Genomic DNA, 14,972 nt, shown 5'->3' with positions numbered 1-14,972 from the left:
GCCGGTTTATCTTGGTCACCCATCCTATGCAGATCCATGCAGAGTAGATTCACCTGAATTAATACAGTCAATTTTTCCCTCCGGCATCTCTCTTGAGGCATGTACTGCTCCCCCATGAGTTCATCGAATTGCATGCCGAGAGGATCTAGAATCTGTTCCTGGCCTCAGTAAGGACTCCTCCAGGGCTGTAGTGTGCCCCCAACCCTAAAGAGATGGGGCCGTGATAAGATCGGCATGGCGAGGGAGGATCCAGCACCATGTGCCCACTGCCACAACCACGCAACTCCAGGCTGCTGCAGCAGGAAACCCCTAGGGCCTCTCAGTAAGCCGCAAGACGGCTACCCAGCAGCCCACTGAACAAAGTATGTCTCCTCCACACTGACCCCGGAGGCACTCCACCACAAAAGTAGCAAGAGGTGAGTCAGAGCGCCATCTCAGAGGCTGTGAATACGCCATTCCAGGCAGCTACCGCCCTCCAGCTGTGATCTGAGGGCCCCCAGACTTTTGTGAGACTCTTCAATCACAACCAGTCTAGAAAAGCGGCCTGCCTCCAGGTCTGAAGATAGCCCGGAGCTCAAGCAGCAGAAGACTGCACATGCTCACCAGGACCTAGGATGCCACCTGGTGCACCAGGCCGCACCCCGTTACCCGCTTTGCTTCCCTGCCACAGGGTACAACGGTTGCTGACCCGGGTGATTTAGCATTGGGGTGTTAAAAAGGCATCAATGCACTCTGGTTTTGTGCAGTGCAACTTGCTTTTGGGGAAGGATGAAGTGGGATTTTGGCAGGTTAGACGAAGCACTCTAACCATGTGTCCGATCTGCCATCTTGATAGGTCATACCCCGGCATCAGGGCTTGGGTTTAATACCGAATTGGATAAGTAAAGTGTTGGTATCACATAGGGAAAGTGATTTTTCAGTAGAACACAGAACAGGAATTAGCAGTAACGTTGCAGACTGCCTTTCTAGATTGATAAGGAAAGACGAGTGATACATGTGAAAAACAAAAATGAGGATGAAGAAAAAACAAATGTTTGTGTGGTGTAAGGTGAAGTGATACAGGAGCATGACTTGAAAGAAGCAGCAACAAATTACATAGGATTACAATAAATATGCAAGAACATGAAGAGGAACTGAAGTGAAAAGGTCATGGTTGTGAAGAATGTAAGAAGTTCTGGCAGGTGAGTGTAGTAGTCCATTTTTAGGGCTTGTGCCCTGCGTTGCACTGCGCAGCAGTGCTCGCGCAGCACAAGTTCTTTAGTAGGTGAAAAACAGGGTTTGGAATCTGCCCTAGGAATCGTGCACGCACGTGCGGGTGCATTTCCTTTTCAGCTACCCCATTGGCACTAGTGTGCGTCTTTTAATGAAAGACTGCGCGCTATTGGCCAAAGGCAGGCGCATTGCTCTGCCCACGGCCTATTGGTGTCTATTACGTGCTTGGTGCCCGTAATAGACACCAATAGGCCATGGCTCGCAGTGGCACCACTTGCGGGCTTCTTCTGTGTTTGGATCCATTTCACGGGGAAGCAACAAAATGTTCAAATGGAGCGTTTGTCCTGCTTGCTCCCATACTTCTCTGCTGCTCTTCGGATCACTTGTTTGACGTTTGCCTGAACTTACGCTGCTGTTTCCATACTGGAAGCAAGGGTTGGCTCTTAGTTCCTCTTACGAGTTATTTATTTCCGTTGTCAGTTAATGTTTTTTATATAATCAGTGAATGGCACTTGCAGTGTTAAGATAGTGGCTTCTAAGAAGCAGACATTTATTTTCTTAGGGACAACTGGTGGTAAACGGGGTGAGGGATAGGTAAGATACAGCTTTAGCCTTTCATACGTGAAAACTTTTACCGATACTTAGTTATTAGGTTATATACGGACTCTGTAGGTAAAGATCACACTGTTCCCAACAAATAAGTTCTACCAGCAAAGCCATGCCGATGCCACCTATATAGCCCGTGACGTCATAGCTCGCACATACTCACTTGTACTAAAGGCAGAAGAATTACTCATTTGTGGGGCCGATAAAACACAAGTAAAGTTAACGTGCCGGAATATAAGATGACTTTGTGTATGCCCGCGCGAGCTTGCAAGGCGGACTTGGGCCTGGCTTGTGTGATCTTGTGACATCTGGCCGGCCCATGACACACACTGATTCAGTTCGACACCACGCTTTGCTACTCTAAGTACAGTCATGCGCTCCTATTCTGGGGGCTCCTCGCGCAGGGTGTGGGCGCTCCTCTGTCAGCTGCACAGTGCAGAGAAGCTCCTGTTCTCACAGGCTGTGGCTCTGCAGCCCCTGCAGCGATGAACTCCACGCACAGGCAGCCGGACAGGGGGAGGGAGACCGAAGGTGATCTATCGGCCTGTGCATCTCGCCGGGACCCTTTGTGGCGCTGTGTGCAAGCGGACTCTGAATAAAACCAAACCTGACAATGGTGCCCACAGCGCCTAGAGGCCACAGAGTGAGGCTGTGCCCAGAAGTGTGAGTGACAGCTGACACCCCAGCAGGTCCCTGACAGGGCTCTTACGGGGGCATATCTGATGCCACAGCACATCATCTTGTTCGGATGTGGCATAAAGGATCTTTTGGATTAAATCCGAGTCAAACCTGACACTATAACAGATCCCGGACAGGGATCTCTTGGTTGAATATCTGACACCCCAGCACATTATTTAAATCACGCCTCACTATTGATGATCTCTTGGATCAAGTCTGACATCCCGGGATATCCCTGGCAGAGATCTTTTGGGGGCATATGTGACGCCACAGCATGCCACAGCACGTGATCCAGACCACGTGTGGCACACAATATCTCTTAGATCAACTGTGGCAGAGCCTCCAGATCCCCCGTGATCATGGAGAATCCACTTAATCATGCCCGACACGTGGAAGATCCTTAAGACCACATCTGATCATAGCTGATACCAGGGATCAGCACCGGCCGCATGACATTCCTCATCCGACTCATATGACATCATCTCTATTGCAGATTCGGTGTCACCTGTGACCATAGAAGATTCCTTTGATCCAAACTGTTAAAATACAAACTTTAATCTTGAAATAGCCATTCGACCGCACCCACCTCCCCGGGGGTCCCCCAATCAATCTCTAACCAGTGATCGTCAATTAGAAACACCTGACTCCGCACGCACCCCCCTGATGGCGAAGTGCGCATCTCTCATGGGGACCCCCTCCGCTGGCACTCCTGCCACTTTGGACACTACACCTCGCCTCCGACTGTGCCCCACCTCCCCGCCAGCCTTTGCACGTGCACGCTACACCTCCCCACAGGACCCCTTTACACCGCCCTCTGTCCTGGCACAGGGCTCATTCCAGCTCACCTCTGGCTGGGTCCCTCTCCCAGCCCTCAATTCTTGCACATTGCGCACTACAGCTCACCTCCGTCTGCGTCCCTCTCCCTGGCCCTCAATTCTTGCACATTGCGCACTACAGCTCACCTCTGGCTGCGTGCCTCTCCCCAGCTCTCAATTCTTGCACATTGCGCACTACAGCTCGCCTCTGACAACGCCCCTCCCCAAACGGCCTCGACACAGTGTGAACTACATCCTACTGGACCCCTCTTCTTCGTCCCTCAATCCGGGCACAGTGCGCTCTACAGCTCACCCCAGGCCGTGCCCTCCTCCCCATCCTTAGCATTGAGCGCACTATACATCCCTCTAGCTGAACCTATCCCCACCTGCACATACAGCACACCCCAGGCAGTGCCCTCCTCCCCGGACAGTGCGCACTTCTCATCTCCTCACCCCCGGCTTACTCTACAGTGCCTGCTCGCTCTGCTAGTACTTCCAACACTGACTACTCCACCTCACTTTGTAACATCTCCCCCCATCCTGCCCAATCAACTTTTAACATGTCTGCTTTTCTCCTAGTATGTTCACCATCCTCACATGCTGCTTGCCTGCTCTCCTTTCGGCTTGCCAGCTCTCTCCTCTCATATTATTCGCACTTCCAGGTGGTCTTAGCACTCTTGCTACAGTATCCTGCTGCTTATCTCCAGGGCCTGCTAACTCTCCCACCTACTCTATCCCAGTAGGTCACATAGCCTCAGTCTGCCAGCTACTACTTCAGCCAGAGTTTTAGCCTGTTCTAGCAGCTCTTCGAACAGGCTTGGAACGCGATTTGATGTGCTGGGCATAGGCACGAGGTTGAAAGGACGTGTGTGGTTTCTCCCCACCAATAATTTAATAAAACAGGTCCAGTTGCGGAACAGTACTTTTCATTGTTTACTAGAAAGTACAGGTTCGAAACAGAGCTATCAGCTCACCTAGAGATGCAGGGATGGGTCGAAAGCACAATGCTGCAATTGAAAGCCATCTCTGAAAGGTGGAACCCTTATTACCTAAACATTAAAACATTCAACAGAGAATGTTTGTTTAACTTGTTGAAGAAGGGACGCTTTAAAGGCATGAGGCAAGCCTACTTTCCCTATCTTTTAAAATGTCATTTTGAGTAATTTGTAAGGTGTGTATATATATATATATATATATATATATATAAACAACACCTCCTCTCAAAAGAAAGAAGCAGGAGCCTCAGTGGGGATGAGAAGCGGCAGCACCTTTATTTCAAACAAATGGCGTATGCATTTCGGCCGGTGTGGCCTCGTCAGCGCCTGCGGTAGTGAATGCGGAAGTCCTGGCGTTCTGCAGCTTGATAAGGCACCAAACCCCACAGTGATAGGTGCAATGTCCTAGCTCCGCCCTTCAGCACAAAAGTCCTCAATATGAAGGGTCCGTGTAGATCAGCGGACTCCATGTCCCAGGATGCACCAGTGGCTCCCAGGTGAGTATGGCTGTGGAGCGGTCTTGAGAAATTCAAGAAAATAGCAGAGGGAAAGGTGCGCTGCAAAGCGTTCGTGGAGACTGCAGATTGAAACACGGGGTGCAGCCTCAAGTCCCCAACGCCTCATCGACCATAGGTCCAAGCCCCAATTGTAGCGTGAGCAGGGAAGATTAAACCAAGCTCAAATGGTGAAAAAATGTCTCACAATGACGCTTCAGGTGCGAGGTCCGCCGGCGGGTCAGGAGAAATTCAATAACTTGAAGTTAGCAAAGATGCCGAAGCAGGTTCCAGAGTCTCCGGACCACTTAGAGATGAGGGAGCTCCTGAACCGCGCTTCTGGAAAGCGCGCAGAAATATAAACAACACCTCCTCTCAAAAGAAAGAAGCAGGAGCCTCAGTGGGGATGAGAAGCGGCAGCACCTTTATTTCAAACAAATGGCGTATGCATTTCGGCCGGTGTGGCCTCGTCAGCGCCTGCGGTAGTGAATGCGGAAGTCCTGGCGTTCTGCAGCTTGATAAGACACCAAACCCCACAGTGATAGGTGCAATGTCCTAGCTCCGCCCTTCAGCACAAAAGTCCTCAATATGAAGGGTCCGTGTAGATCAGCGGACTCCATGTCCCAGGATGCACCAGTGGCTCCCAGGTGAGTATGGCTGTGGAGCGGTCTTGAGAAATTCAAGAAAATAGCAGAGGGAAAGGTGCGCTGCAAAGCGTTCGTGGAGACCGCAGATTGAAACACGGGGTGCAGCCTCAAGTCCCCAACGCCTCATCGACCATAGGTCCAAGCCCCAATTGTAGCGTGAGCAGGGAAGATTAAACCAAGCTCAAATGGTGAAAAAATGTCTCACAATGACGCTTCAGGTGCGAGGTCCGCCGGCGGGTCAGGAGAAATTCAATAACTTGAAGTAAGCAAAGATGCCGAAGCAGGTTCCAGAGTCTCCGGACCACTTAGAGATGAGGGAGCTCCTGAACCGCGCTTCTGGAAAGCGCGCAGAAATATAAACAACACCTCCTCTCAAAAGAAAGAAGCAGGAGCCTCAGTGGGGATGAGAAGCGGCAGCACCTTTATTTCAAACAAATGGCGTATGCATTTCGGCCGGTGTGGCCTCGTCAGCGCCTGCGGTAGTGAATGCGGAAGTCCTGGCGTTCTGCAGCTTGATAAGGCACCAAACCCCACAGTGATATACACACACACATATACATATATATATATATATATATATATATATATATATATATACATACACATATATACACACACACATACACACGTATAGACCTTAAAAAAAAAGACTCAAAATATCATATATATCAACTTTTTTGCGCTAAGACAACAAAGGAGATACGGGGAGGCAGAGACAGACCTTACTAAGATGACAGGATTTTGTTTTGCACATGAATTCCTTTGTCTATTGTTCAGGGTGTATTCCCTGCTTTCAGGATTCAAAGAAAGGAGTCTTGGGTGTCCAACGTTAGTTTGTTTGCGCTGCACAGAATTCATAAATGCATGGCTTATTGATGGTTCTAGTCTGCGAGTGTTAATTTCTGAATCATGTGCATGGAATACGGCACACGTTGGTAAAATGCACCCCGATACAACTCTGGATCAACACACTACGAAGTAGATACAAATACGAGATGAGCCCAAACAATAAATGAATGAACCTGCCTCCCGCTGTGCTGGCAGATAAAGTTACGATAGTGATGGAGACGCCAAAAATAATGTGTTTTTTTTCCACTAGGAACCAAACATTGTCCATTTTGCCGAAATGCCTACTCACCACTTTCGAACCGATTCACACAACCAACTTCAATCTGCTGACTTCCCCATGTACGTCTGATTAAAACTAGGATGACAAGACTGTCAGCATCTCTGCGGTGAGGTCACTTAACACCGCCCATAGACGGAAGTTCGGGGAGAGCAGTAGCTAATCACAGAGCAGCTGGCAAGTGTATGCTCCTGAATTTCGTAACCAATGACCTAGCTAGTTTTCCCTCAGCCAATCCGCTAGAAGGCTTTCTCAACCAATCTAAGTTCCCATAGCTCACAGATATTGATTGAATGTGTTTCCACATATCTAATTGGATATGTGAGTTTAGCCCTTTCTGGCATTACAGGACTATATAAAGGATGCATGTTTCGAAGGCTTGTGGTTAAATTTCAACCTGTGTTTTTGTGGGCAGGTTTAATGTAAACAGTAGACATTGCTGGAGCAAATGGAGGCAGATTATTCCCGCATTTTAACACTACTCGTTCAGAAGCTTAATCAGCTGAACACAATAGAGAAGTAACCATAGTAAGCGTAAAGTAATACAAACACGTATTTTAGATTTGGAGAACAACTCAAACAATAACTCCATAACCTTTCCCCGTTTTGGTTAAATTGACAGTGACTTTCGTAAGATACAGGAAGTGCGAATGCATAGCTAAAGCCCGAAAGCAAACCATATATTAGTCACGAGCCATATGTGTTCTAAAAAAGAGTTCAACCTATAAATGTGTACATTTATTTTAACGAGGTGTGACAATTCAAGTCTTAATTGAGAAGAGTATCGCTAAAGACTCAACCAGTAAAAATGGTAAGTGCCTCTACTTCAAAATGGCCGCCCGAGTAGCGTAATACTTATTAGAAGGAACGCTACCTTGGCTGTATTACCCCATGTGCAGTCGCCGCAGCCGGCGTGGAGGTGGAAGTCTGTTCTTGCTGCTTTGAGGTAGGGACATGAACGGATACAGGACCTGAAATACGTATGTGGCAAGTTCTAGAAAACCACACCCAGAAGTGTCTTATTGCGTCTCTCCTCGAGGCTGCTGCCTGTTTTCTTTCACTTTTTTTGTGCTCCATATGAATACTATGATGCAAAAAAGTGGAGTGTGCTATTGTTTTTTTTTGGGTGAAAGCATACCAGACAGCGCTGATTTCTTAAGACTTCTTGGGGATGTTTTGAAAGCATCCGAGGAAATGTATTCCACCCATTGCTCACCATTAGCAGCTTTGTGTTTTTGTAACTCACAGTTGATTGTTTTCTATTTTCTGGCTTTATTTGTTTTAAGCTGTGGAGCTTGAGTTAGTCCCTCCCATGGAGCATAGCCTATTCTCCATCGCTCCATGAGTGTTCACGTTCTGTAAACCGGCCTTTACATTTTGTTCTTATCTTGTCACATTTGCTGTGCATTCAAAGACCGAGGTCAAATGCCAGGCTGTCTTCCAGGGAACTTGGAGTTTACTTTTCCTTCTCTGACTTTTAAAGTGAGAGGATTTATGTGACAATTTTGCTGGTGTTTATCTAGTGCACAACATTTAAATGACTGTATAGGAACCATAGAGATATTTCAAAACTGAATATTTCAGAATTAGGAAAGCATGAATGAAGATGTTTTCTGTAATTCTGAATTGTGGCAGAAACAAATATTTGAATACGATCAAAGTAAATCAATACACTAGGTCAGTGATACTCCTAGTACAGTACGGGGGCTGCATGCGGCCCTCCTGACCTAGCCTCTCCTGACCTTTACATGCAGCTCCCTGGTCAACAGAAGCAGCTCCCTGGTCAACAACAGCACCAGCCTGCTGTTTATTTGACTCAGCAACAACATAAACAAGCATTTGCAATGCAATAGGTCTCGCATTTGGAAAGTGTGAGATATTGGTATTGTAAATGACACTTTTTTTAATATGTGTTGGCTTTGAAAATATATAAGTTAATATCATTGTTATTCACAATGCCAATAGCTTACACTTTCCTAATGCGAGTTCTATTTGCTATGGCAATGCTTGTTGGTAGCAAGCAAGGACATTGCTATTGTGGTGCTGAGTGATGATGTGGTGGTGTATTAGAGTGATGTAGTGGTGTCCCCGAGTGATGTGGTGGTGTCCCCGAGTGATGTGGTGGTGTCCCCGAGTGATGTGGTGGTGTCCCTGAGTGATGTGGTGGTGTCCCTGAGTGATGTGGTGGTGTCCCTGAGTGATGTGGTGGTGCTCCTGAGTGGTGCCCCTGAGTGATGTGGTAGTGTCCCTGAGTGATGTGGTGGTGTTCCCGAGTGATGTGGTGGTGTTCCCGAGTGATGTGGTGGTGTTTCCAAGTGATGTGGTGGTGTTTCCAAGTGATGTGGTGGTGTTTCCAAGTGATGTGGTGGTGTTCCCGAGTAAAGTGGTTGTGTGCCCGAGTGATGTGGTGGTGCCCCTGAGTGATGTGGTGGTGCCCCTGAGTAATGTGGTGGTGCCCCTGAGTAATGTGGTGGTGCCCCTGAGTAATGTGGTGGTGCCCCTGAGTGATGTGGTGGTGCCCCTGAGTAATGTGGTGGTGTCCCTGAGTGATGTGGTGGTGTTCCCACCCTCCAACTCCACCCTCCAACTCCACCCTCCAGCCTCCAACTCCAGCCTCCAACTTCACCCTCCAACTCTCCCCCTCCAACTCCACCCTCCAAACCCACCCTCCAACTCCAACTCCACCCTCCAACTCCACCCTCCACACTCCAATTCCACCCTCCAACTCCAAATCCACCCTCCAACTCCACCCTCCAACTCCACCCTCCAATGCCACCCTTCAACTCTACCCTTCAACTCCACCCTTCAGCTTATAAAATCTGAACTTGGAGATGCACCAACAACCAACCAGATGAGCCCCAACACCTAGAAAGACCTGAGAATAGTGACCAACTCGCCGAGAATACCCATGAGGTCATCGTACCAGTTGGCACTCCTAGTGTAACTGCTAGGACCCCAGGTGATCTAGATTGTACCACACAGGATGAGGCAGGGTTTATTGAACTGGCTAAAACTCTTCACCAGGTAGCACAGCAGGACGGGCATCCTTCACAGAACACCAAGATTTTATCCTGGTTTTAGCAGGTCTTAGCTACTCGTGAGCTATGATACTCATGAGCTATGCCTCTTCCAGGAAACCTGGTCAAGGCTGGATTTGCATAGAGTGGGGTATGTTGCCTATTGCAACCCTGCCATTCAGGGGCCCAGGGGGAGACCGCCAGGTGGCCTATGCATTTGGGTTGGCACACAACTGGGCTGTAAGTGATAGAAACCCTCTCCCCATATATTTTGTGTATCCACCTCTCTTTCCATAACACCTTGAAAATTGCCATTATTAATATCTATTCTCGCCCAGAGAGACAGGGACAAACCTCACAGGTCTTAGACTGTTTGGTCACCCTCTCGTATACTCTGCCCGAGTCCATACACTTAAGTATTGGTGGGGATTTCAATTGCCACTTTGAACCACTAAATGGCATAACCACCACCATCACCAGTGAGGAAGATTCGGCCTGGTCAATTCCTGAATGTAACACCTATCAGGTAAGGGGTTGGACCCCCATAGTTCTACAGATGAACGCCTTCATACTTAGCCACTCACTTACAGCATGTAATGGCCGGTTCTCTTCCGACTGCCCGGGCAACTCTACTTATAATCAGTTGGGACAGGCATCTATAATTGAGTATATCTTGGTAGATGTGGAGTTATGGCACAGAATTGTTGATTTTTCAGCCAAAACTTGATGTGAAAGTGATCACAACCTGTTGGTACTAGAAATAGCCCTCCCGCATCCCAAGTACGGTCAGAATTCACCTACACAACCTGCTCCAAACTTAATAGCAACTGAAGGAGGGAGAAGAGTACGCTGGGGAACTTTTGTACAGTCAACTGAAAAAGTGGCCACCCTGTACAAACAAATTTCTCCCTTTTTAGAAACTGCATTTTGAGTGTCTGTATATAATCAAGGCCCTGAATCTCTGTTGGAAATAGGCAAGAACCATCAGGATATGTTTTCAAAACTGGCAGAGTTTTTCTATAATGCTGAAACTAATAATGGCTCCGACCCTAAAACTAGACACCCCTGGTATAATAAAGCGTGCAGGGAAGCCAAGCGCGCTCTACTACTGGGGGTAAAAGATAAGGACAACCTATGCATCAAAGAAACCAGAGCAGAGTACAAAACATTTCTAGCTGAAGCCAAGACATGGATAAATGGGAAGCAATCAAAAAAGCCCTAGACCTAGACAATAGGGATATGAGAGGCTTCTGGAATCTAGTGAAAACTGGAAAGTCTGAAGGCAACTCTGCAATTAAACCAAATCTGGGGGAGGAAGTCAGGAGATCCTACAATTAAAATGTTATATTCAAGGGCTCTGGACGGAGATGTGCCTGTTAGGGAACTGGCAATGGATAAAACCCCCATAGATACTAGCGCTCCCCCTTGTACTATAAAGGAGGTTACTGCAGCATTGGGCACATTTCTTCCCAGAAAGGCCCCAGGGCTGGATAGAATCCCTGGTGACCTATTTAGAAATGAACAACTAGTGTGGGCACCCTACTTATGGACATTATTTAACGCTATCCTCCAAAGGATGGCGTTGCCTCCGACTTGGGAAAGAGCAGAAATAATTTCTATTTATAAAAAAGGCTCCCCGCTCAACCCGGCAAATTACCGTCCAATAAGCTTGATTGACGTGACTCAAAAGATATTTGCCCGTGTCCTCCTGGGCCGATTGCAATCATGGATAGACGAGAAAAAAACCTTTTAACACCTCTGCAGGCTGGTTTTAGGACTAAGACCTCAACCATTGCCCAGATTTTCAGATTGTAGTTGATACACTGGAAAACAGTGACCTTGGAGGGTGGTAGCCTTTACCTAACCTTTGTGAACTTTAAATCCCATTCGACATGGTGCAGCGTGATCAGCTATGGGGTCTTCTCCATGACATGGGAGTACTAGTCTATCTATGCCACCAGCTGAAGCGCTTACACCACGATACGTATACGAGAATAATCTACGGTAAGAAAGTGGAATTGACAGCTCCCTTTCCTGTAGAGAAAGGGGTGAGACCCTGTTCTCCCTCTTTTTGAATAGCTTAATCGAAACCCTACTGGCAATAAAAGATATAGATTCACCAAGGCTAACAAACCGCAAAATTCCAGCGTTAATGTTTGTGGACGATACATTGCTACTGTCCAAGACTCCAATGGTATGCAGCGGGTATTGGAGGAGTTCTGTAAATTCTGTAGGAAGAGGGACTTGGAGATAAATCTCCAAAAAGCAAAACATATGGTCTTCAATGCCAATACTAGTAATAGTCCACACCCTCAAATAGAAGGCAGACTCCTAGAAAGGGTGTCTATTTTTGATTATTTGGGCCTCAGACTTAATGACAAGATGGATTGGGGGACCCAAGTAAAGAAAGCTAACCTAAAATTGACACAGTCTATAGGGGGGCATTTTAAAAGTACATAAAAACTGTACCCAAAAAGTGGTAGGATCACCTGCAGAAATCTATCAAATCCAGACAAGGGGAGCGTCACTATATGGAGCAGAACTCTGGGGCCATTACCCATCTAACACACTATCTACTACAGAGAATACCCTCCTTAGGCAGCTTTTGGGTCTGCCTAAAAGCACTCCTCTAACACCATTAAGGATGGACCTGGGTATTGGCCTGATCACCGACATAAATGCTTCTCAACCCCTTTTATTCTGGAGCACTAGGAGGGTAAACATATGGTTAACACCTGAGGAGACCTGCCCCTCTACCCCCAAAAAGTCCCAACTCTTTGCCTTCAAAGAACATAAATTTGCCCAACTATCGCAGAGCATTAACACATGCAGTCTGAACTCCAGGTTTCTGGATGTCAAACGGCAATACAAGTTAGAACTAGCCCTTGACAATATCCAGCCATTTCTTGCAAAGAAATTGTTTTTGCAATTTAGACATGGGGTGCCCCCGCTCCGTGCATTTACAAACAAATGAAAGAGACCTACCAAACTGGACTGTCCTGGGTGCATGTTGTCCGAAGAGACAGAATTTTATGTTCTTCTCTTCTGTCCTGCCTATAGAAGGTCAATGTCTAAGTGGGTGCTCTAGCTGTGCAGAAATATGGGGATTAGAGACCACACTGAGGCCTATAGGCTACTGAAATATGAGTCACATCCACTATTCGTTTTTGCCACTTCTAGATTTTTGTGTGCAATGTGGTGTATACGTAGAGGCATTATAAAGAAAAAGAGCCCAGAACCAATCTAAGCGTGCCCATTTCTCGATTATGCTGCTAATCTAAATTTGCACATTTTCCCACTGGAAAATCTGCTCTAAAATCTTTTTTCACTGCTTAGCTATTTTTATTCTTTTTATTCTCTTTTTTTAACATCTATTTATTGTAATTGTTTTTAAATGTTTTTAAAATGTCATCATAGTTGCCCTGGCTTTGATTGGCAATCAAGATTGTTGACTATCGAGTGATGAGTGGTCATAGGGTCAGAAAACACTTTATAACTTTGAGCATACCACCTTTTCCGGCTTTTTAAGGATACCCTGCAACTTTTTCAAACTGTATAAATTGTTGTGTATCATAAGTCGTTGTGCTATATGTATGTTCTAATTAATTGTGCTTTTATGGCTGTACAGCCGAAATAACGTTTTTTTGACTGACTTACTGACTGATAATGAAAAAGGTGAAAATGTGAAATAAAACAATTGCCTAGGATCACACAATTTAGTTAGGTGGAGAGACCAAGATTAATCCCAAGTTTTTGGTTCACATTGTGCAATTCAGACACTATATGTATATGTTTCGCTTCCCTACACCCACCTTACAGCCAACCCCCAACCCGACCCCCAACCTGCAGGCATCAATGCTGCCCTCTGTCCCATCACAGGCCAAACTTGGGTCCCCAGCGAAAATGTTTGCCAGTACCCATGCACTAGCTCAAGCCATTCCACACATTATCATGTGTGCGCTGTATATTTTATCGTTAAAACTGTATGTCTGTGCAAATGTAATGGTCATTTCAATTGAAAATGTGTTGTGTGTGATGGCAGTGCACTACAACACCATGCATACTCCACACTATGCCACTCCTCTCTATGACACTTTACAGCACTCCAACCTGTTACTCTATGACACACAACTCTACTCTGCGACACGCGGCTCTACTCTACAAGACTCCACTCCACTCTACGACACACCATTCCACTCTACGATCTGCCACTCCACTAAATGCCCCTTCACTCTGAGACACTCTACCACATGCCACTCTACTCTACAACACACCATTCTACACCAGGCCTCTCCATGCTACATCCCTCCACTCTACTGTCCTCTCTACAACACTATACTCCACTCTACCACACTCAACTCTGTGCAACTCCATTCTACACCACTCCACTCTACGACCATCTGAGCGGTGGACACGTGAGTCTGTTAGTTGGATTGAATAGGATAATAGAGGGATAGAAGAGAGAAGAGTCTAGAAAGTGTCATTTGTGAGATTATAGTAGTAAGATGAGGTTTGGGATTAATAAAATGGAGAGATGGAGGAGGGAAGAGTCTGTAGAAGGGGATTAAGGAGATCATAGAAGTAAAATGAGGTATGGGATAAGACAAAGGAGGGATACATGAGGGAAGATTTTAGAAAGGGTTGTTCGGGGGATCATAGCAGTGAAATGAGGTTTGAAGTTGTGGGAATTTTCTCTAAGGTTCTCCAAAGGATCATTAAGACCTAACACTCTAATGTCTGGATTCCTGCCACAGCTTACCTCTCTTGACTATTATAATATACTGGCAAGACTCAAATCATTCCTCCCAAACGTCTTGCACCCTGACTTTTGACCACTTTTACCATGCATATGCAAGGTCAGGTTGCAGGCGCACGGAAACATCCAGAAAATCCAACGGAATAAGCGTCAAGCAAATGGCATGGATTACCTCAATGTGAACCGGAAGACAGCCCTCAACACATTTATCCCCTGCACCTGATCCTTGCTGTAAGCAATTATAACACTACCTTTTTGAACATGCTAAAGCACCTTCTAGAAGGCAACCTCATCAAGTTAATTATCTGCACCTGTTCCTTGTTACATACAATTAGAATGTGACCTTTATGTACGTTCTAAAGCAGTCTCATTAAAAGAGTGTCTACACTCCTCCCCTTCGCTTAGCCTCTTTCTCCTGCCACTTACCTGTTTCCTGGTTTCCAGGACTCGGTCCCTTGTTCCTTCCACTTCAACCTCACTGCAGAGGACGTCCCGCATCAGTCTTGCACCGGGATAGAAAAACAAGAAGAAAAAGAGAGACGCATTAACAGACTTGATTTCGCTACTTGGTGAGCTCAGTCACAACATCATGCTTCCAGTCAAGGTAACAAGTGTTTGTATTCTAC

The 14,972-nt window shown here is 46.6% G+C and overlaps 2 protein-coding genes across 2 annotated transcripts in view; one reads left to right on the top strand and one right to left on the bottom strand.

The window, feature by feature from the left end:
- The window catches only part of INTS12 (integrator complex subunit 12), a 123,800-nt gene extending 117,079 nt beyond the window's left edge, over positions 1-6,721 (bottom strand). Inside the window, exon 1 of the mRNA XM_086962036.1 lies at positions 6,586-6,721. The gene's annotated coding sequence lies outside the window, so the exon portion shown is untranslated. The remainder of the gene's footprint in view (positions 1-6,585) is intronic.
- Positions 6,722-7,468: 747 nt separating this feature from the next.
- GSTCD (glutathione S-transferase C-terminal domain containing) overlaps positions 7,469-14,972 on the top strand; it is a 991,325-nt gene continuing 983,821 nt past the window's right edge. The window contains exon 1 of the mRNA XM_086962035.1: positions 7,469-7,519. The gene's annotated coding sequence lies outside the window, so the exon portion shown is untranslated. The remainder of the gene's footprint in view (positions 7,520-14,972) is intronic.

The sequence above is a fragment of the Lissotriton vulgaris genome, chromosome 3_1, assembly GCF_964263255.1.
Source record: "Lissotriton vulgaris chromosome 3_1, aLisVul1.2, whole genome shotgun sequence".
Taxonomy (NCBI): domain Eukaryota; kingdom Metazoa; phylum Chordata; class Amphibia; order Caudata; family Salamandridae; genus Lissotriton; species Lissotriton vulgaris.
Note: the sequence above shows the minus strand (reverse complement) of the source record. Positions and strands in the feature narration are given on the sequence as shown.